Below are 5,535 nucleotides of genomic sequence, written 5' to 3' on the forward strand. Positions count from 1 at the left end.
TTATTTCCCTTGAGGGCGAAATTAATTAATCGTTTCGCACTTTTAAGACACCTTTAATTTTCACAGAATATAGCTCTACACTATACTGTATTTCGCCCTTCAAATTTTGCACTTCGAATTTAGCACCGGAGAAGTACAAATTAATTTGGCTCCATAAAGCACAATATAATACTCTATGCCAACCCTGAGATATACAACGGTCAAATCCAACATATGATGATGACTTAGCTCCAATCCTTATCAGAGAAAAATTTCTGAGACTATTTATTTATGAGCCAGTATCGTGGCAATGGCACATTATTCCTCCAGACTCCTACTTAGATACCATGATAAGTTTTCTTAAATTGTTTTTTCTGTTGCCTATGTTATGCTCATCTCTCTGTGTGAATGCATTAAGGTGTTCTATTTAGGATCATGTATCTAATTGTATGTATTTGTAGAATCCATTCGTGAGAAGCTGTGGTACTGTAAGTAAGTCAGAAGTGTGGTCTGTATTCTGCCCTCATAAGTGGCTCTCTGTGATATTAGTTGCAATTTACTTAGAATAGTGGTCAGTGTGTGCTGTGAAATTGTGGCTTTTTTTGGTAATGTTATGCTGTGTACACATGTTAATCTCTGAAACAATGTTGATCTTGGTGTGGTCATGTGGAGATTGTAAATAAATTTACTAACGACAAGGATAACATTTAAGAAGATATCATTAATGAAATTGCTTTCACCTATACAAGTCAAACACAAACTTTTTAAACAATACTTGGTCTACAACATAAAAGAATAAAATTCAATAAAAAGAACACAGTAAGATAACTGTTGTGGAACATGAACATAAAAAATTAAGAACTCAAGGATTGTCAATCACAGTCCATGAAAATCAACAGTTATAAAAAAATAACATTAACAAGCGTACAAAACAATGTGCAAAATAAATTTTTATCCGTTGGCATTGTCATTGCCCCGGTGGCTCATGTTCCTTATGTAGTCAGTGAGGAGACCGAGCACGTCCGACATGGCTGCAGCCCTCTCGTATCCATGGAGAATGGCCTCAGGAAGTCGGCAACAGTCTTCCCAAAGGCATCACAGCCGTCCATGAGGTTCGCGTTGACGAGCTGCTGCGGGAGCCGCACTTCGGCACCATCTTTACCCTGCTGCGCCGGCCTGTTCTGCACCTCCCGCGCCTCTCGCTCCACTTCGGCCAGCTGCTGGCGCTGCCTGCCCATCTCCCGGTCCGCTCTCCTCCGTTCCTCTCCTCTATGGCCTGCGCAAGCCTTTGGCGGGCGCTCGTGCGCGCTTCGTGCTCGTCGTGCTCGTGCTGGAGGTCGCGGGCTCTGGCCGCTGGCCGCGGCCCTCACCGGATTCGGGCGGTCGAGCCCATTGTTGTCCTCTACATCCGAATCGTCGTTGTGCTGCGACTGATTCCCGGCTTGCCCGCGCCTGTTGTGGCCAGCAGGCTGGCGGGGATGACGCGAGCGAGGAAGCTCCAGCTGTGGTGTTCCTTGTACTGATGGAGCACCATCGGCACGGTGGTGCGGCGAAGAACCACCGCCACCTACACCAACAGTTTCGTCAGGCAGCCATCTACATAGAAGTGAACAGGTGCAGATCCTCCTTCAAACTTTTGATCTGTCGCGCCTCGGGCCGAGCGACCACTGCAGACTTTGAAAATAATTGTAGCTTACATTTCTGCATAGGGTCGAACGGAGACTTGTTCGCACCCTGCCTGGAGAGGCGATCTCTGTAAAAATGTTTCCATCATTCTGACAGCCTCCGCCCCTGCTATACGAAGGTTTTCTACGGACTCACTTGACAGAACAACGCCCGAATCAATGGCGACGAGGTTTGGTGCTGTCTCGTGAAAAGGGTTACGAATTGATTCTATGGTGGGCTGCAGTTTGTTCACGGTGAAGAGAAGAGTCCGCCTTCTGCTTGGTCGCCCTGAGAGAAAATTCATGCCACAGACGTGCAATTTCTGGGGCTACCAGCACCTTTCCCCGCATTTTGTTGTCGCTGTGTATGCGACCAGAGGCACCTAGCTCTGCTTTAAGTATAGCATTATTCTGCTCATGAAATGGGTCAGCGGCAATTGCTGAGTGCGGGGCTGGCGTTTTGTTGAGGGCAAAAAAGCCGTTGGAGAATATTTTTTGCACTGTAGGGGCAACTTGAGACAGGTAAGGGAGGGTGGGGCAGTTAGTGACACTTTTTGGAAATCGAGCTTATTTCGCTTATTTTCGGCGAAATGTTGAGCACGAAAGCTTAGATAGTTACTTGCAACCTTTGCCGAGGTAATGCAGATGGTGGTTCGATGAGTTACGAGCCAGTGTGCCAACAAAGTGGCTTGAACTGGAGCCCTGCATTTGTCACTATGTACCCCGGCCCGGGGCAGTTAGTGACAGAGGTCGGGGCACTTAGTGACAACGGTATAAAATTGCATTAAACCTTGCTTTTCCCGTGATAAAGCGGTCCTGTGCACAACACGTGCGACTCGCGTGCACAGACATTCTGTGCACAACTAGCTTGTGCACAAGATCGGCCCGCCTGCAGCAGGACCGGCGGCAGGTGCAGGTATGTGCATGTGCGCATCGCGCGCACAAGGCGCACAGATCCGTTGGCCAAGGTCCTGGCTACAGTTTCAATTTTTTTTATTTTTCTTTATTTTTTCCGAATTTTTCTGATTTTTTCCGATTTTTTCCCGACGATTTTGGAGAGATCCTGATTAAGGCCGATTGCTCGATTTTGCCCGATTTTGCTCGATTTTGCCCGATTCTGGCCGATTTACGTCAATTCTCTCCAAAATCGTCGGGAAAAAATCGGAAAAAATCAGTAAAAATCAGAGAAAAATAAAGAAAAATAAAAAAAAATTGAAACAGTAGCCAGGACCTTGGCCAATGGATATGTGCGCATTTAATGCTGGCGATGCCTCTCACCGTTTAGGCGCTAGAAGGAGTTTTACTCACAAAACTAGTTTCAAAAGTAGTTTCGAACCATTCTGGACCTGAAAAACCAATAGAGTTTAGACCACACATCAAAAAAAAAATGTCAGTTCAGTGCATTATGTCAACAGAGAAATACGCGTTGTATTATAAAAATCTAGGTGTCACTAACTGCCCCGGCAAAAACTGTCACTATCTACCCCAAGTGCAGTACGGTGTTTCAACGTGAACGAGAGGTTAACTCGTCGGACTAAGTTCGGACCGCGCGTAAAATCATTAAGTATATAGTCCATACCAATCACAGAAAAATCCGTATGGTGAAGTTGGCGATATTTACGGAGTATTTACAAAAAGAAAAAAGGGCAAAAGTCGAAACTTACCTCAAAATTGTGATCAGACACATTCAAAGTTTCACCACCGCCATAACAATTTGCCGAACACCACCGCCTTGTGGCAAATGTTTTTCGAGCTCTGAAACTTGGTTAAGCCGATCGAAGTTGGTGCGAAAATTCAATTGGACGGCCTAGGGTACGAAGTGTCACTAACTGCCCCTGTCACTAACTGCCCCACCCTCCCTTACGTCAAATCGGTGAGCTGTATCGACAAAGCTTTGGCGTAATTTAATCTATTGACGACAAAACACCACGGCAGTATTCGGGTAAGGCACTCTTTGTACAACTCGTAGTCCTGCCCCCGCACTGACTTTAAGGAGAGAAAACAAAGGGTCTCCAGGTTCAGAACTAGGAGCCAGTAGAAGAATGTGGGCGAAGCGTCAGCTCTTTTCTGCACCCACACATTGAGTGACTCACCCTCGTTGTTTTCCTCATATGCCTGGTGCAGCAGTATGAAGAGAGCAGCCGCGCACGCCTCGCTCTCTTCAAATGTTGCACTTGTAGACCAGCGTTAGCGGCGGTCTCTGACACTCAAGGCTATGCTTGCATGCGCGGGTCGCAAAACCCTCAATTTCATGGCAAATCCTACGAGATAAAGATCGCGCAGATTGTTTTAGCTTGTTTTCATGAGGCAAATTGCAATTTGAGCATAATTTTACGTAACCAGACATTGACTGACCCTTGCCCTTTTTTGTGTCGGTGAAAATGGTCTTAATCTTTTGTTTTTGGTCCAAAACAAACTGACCTCTAAGGGTTTAATTTTATATAAATTATTGGCAGAGTTATGGCAACTTGTGCTTTTTTAGGTGTTTTTAGCAATTAAGTAGCGTATATTCTCCTAAACTCAAGTGAAAGCAATTTCTGGGGCAGGTACGGATTGGAATCAAGTCGATAAGGTAAGAAGAAACTAAAATTACCCTGGTAGACTTTTTACGAGCACTCGATGAGAGACGAGAGGGGCGCACAGCAACAGCAAACTCCTAAAAGCATAAAGATTAAATGAACAGCAAGCCAGGTTATGAATGTTCAGCAACTGTAGCATATTTTTCAGTAGCATAGGTTGCCTTTAAAATTATTTGTTTATTTAATCGAAATGATCCTTACCTTTGCCAACGCATAGCTACGAATGGTGTGTTCTTATATTTATGTCACGCAATCGTAGTTAATTTTGACTTACAAGCGTTACGTTATAAGTGGACAACCCCTTAATGGAAATAAGGAATGAGGGCACAAATTTTCCTCTCAAAATTCCAGCCCTGTTACCCAACATTTGACAACTGGGGGGGCTAGCTTTAGCATCGCCCACTGTAAAAAATAACGGTCTACCTACGGTGAGATAACAGCGTGGATTTGACACCATGGTACGGTACGGTGTGATAACAGCGTCTCAATGTTATTTTCACAGTATGATGTGGTTATTGGCTATGTGGCTATTTACTTTTTAATTAAATCACATCCTACGGTGAAAATAACAGTGAGACGCTGTTATCACACCGTACCAGGTACGGTCCAAGAACGGTTTGCCATTGGTTAATAATTGACGGCCCAAGACCGTTGTTAGACCGTAGGTTTTTCTCAAAGTGCCGAAAACTTTGTAGTTACCGTCGTTGTATATTTTGCGTAGCTTAAAGGAATAAAACAAACGTATATTTTAGATATTGTTTTTATGTTTTATTCATATCACAAAGCATGCCTAACAGACACCAGTTGCTCGCCACCGTGGCTGGTTCTTTGCCACAACGGCATATATGATACAAATTGATTTTGGGATATGTACAAATATTCAGCAGCATCTCTAACAACAAAAGAACACAAATTACCCCTGTACCCATCTGTTACCATCCGTTTTACAAGAAACATCGGGCCATTATTTGTAATAAAAATTAGAACAATCTTACAAAATACAGGAAATAGGTCATTGGCATAGAGTACAACTACCATATGTACTTTGTAGGTCGTTCCTAGGATATCTACACCCTTTGTGACAGACACTAACTGGTTTGGAGTGAAGGGCAGTCGAGGGGGAAACGACTGTTAACCTTGGTGTCAGCCGGATTACGGATTACCCGGATTACCTCGGGAGTGTCCTCCGGATTACGTTGCCTTATCTCTAGGATTACCCCGGATTACCCCCAAAATTTTCTCGGATTACCCCAAAATTTCCCCGGATTACCACGGATTTTTTAGAATTTCCTCGGATTACCCCTGCCGGATTA

General features: G+C 44.4%; 1 long non-coding RNA gene across 1 annotated transcript; it reads right to left on the minus strand.

The window, feature by feature from the left end:
- LOC127751417 (uncharacterized) lies at positions 1-4,447 on the minus strand. Its single transcript, XR_008012125.1, has 3 exons — positions 4,424-4,447; positions 4,237-4,299; positions 1-3,904 (listed from the first exon to the last, which is right to left on the minus strand). It is a non-coding gene; the product is annotated as an uncharacterized LOC127751417 (long non-coding RNA).
- Between the last annotated feature and the right edge of the window lie 1,088 nt (positions 4,448-5,535).

The sequence above is a fragment of the Frankliniella occidentalis genome, unplaced genomic scaffold, assembly GCF_000697945.3.
Source record: "Frankliniella occidentalis isolate FOCC.00 unplaced genomic scaffold, Focc_3.1 Scaffold472, whole genome shotgun sequence".
Classification (NCBI taxonomy): domain Eukaryota; kingdom Metazoa; phylum Arthropoda; class Insecta; order Thysanoptera; family Thripidae; genus Frankliniella; species Frankliniella occidentalis.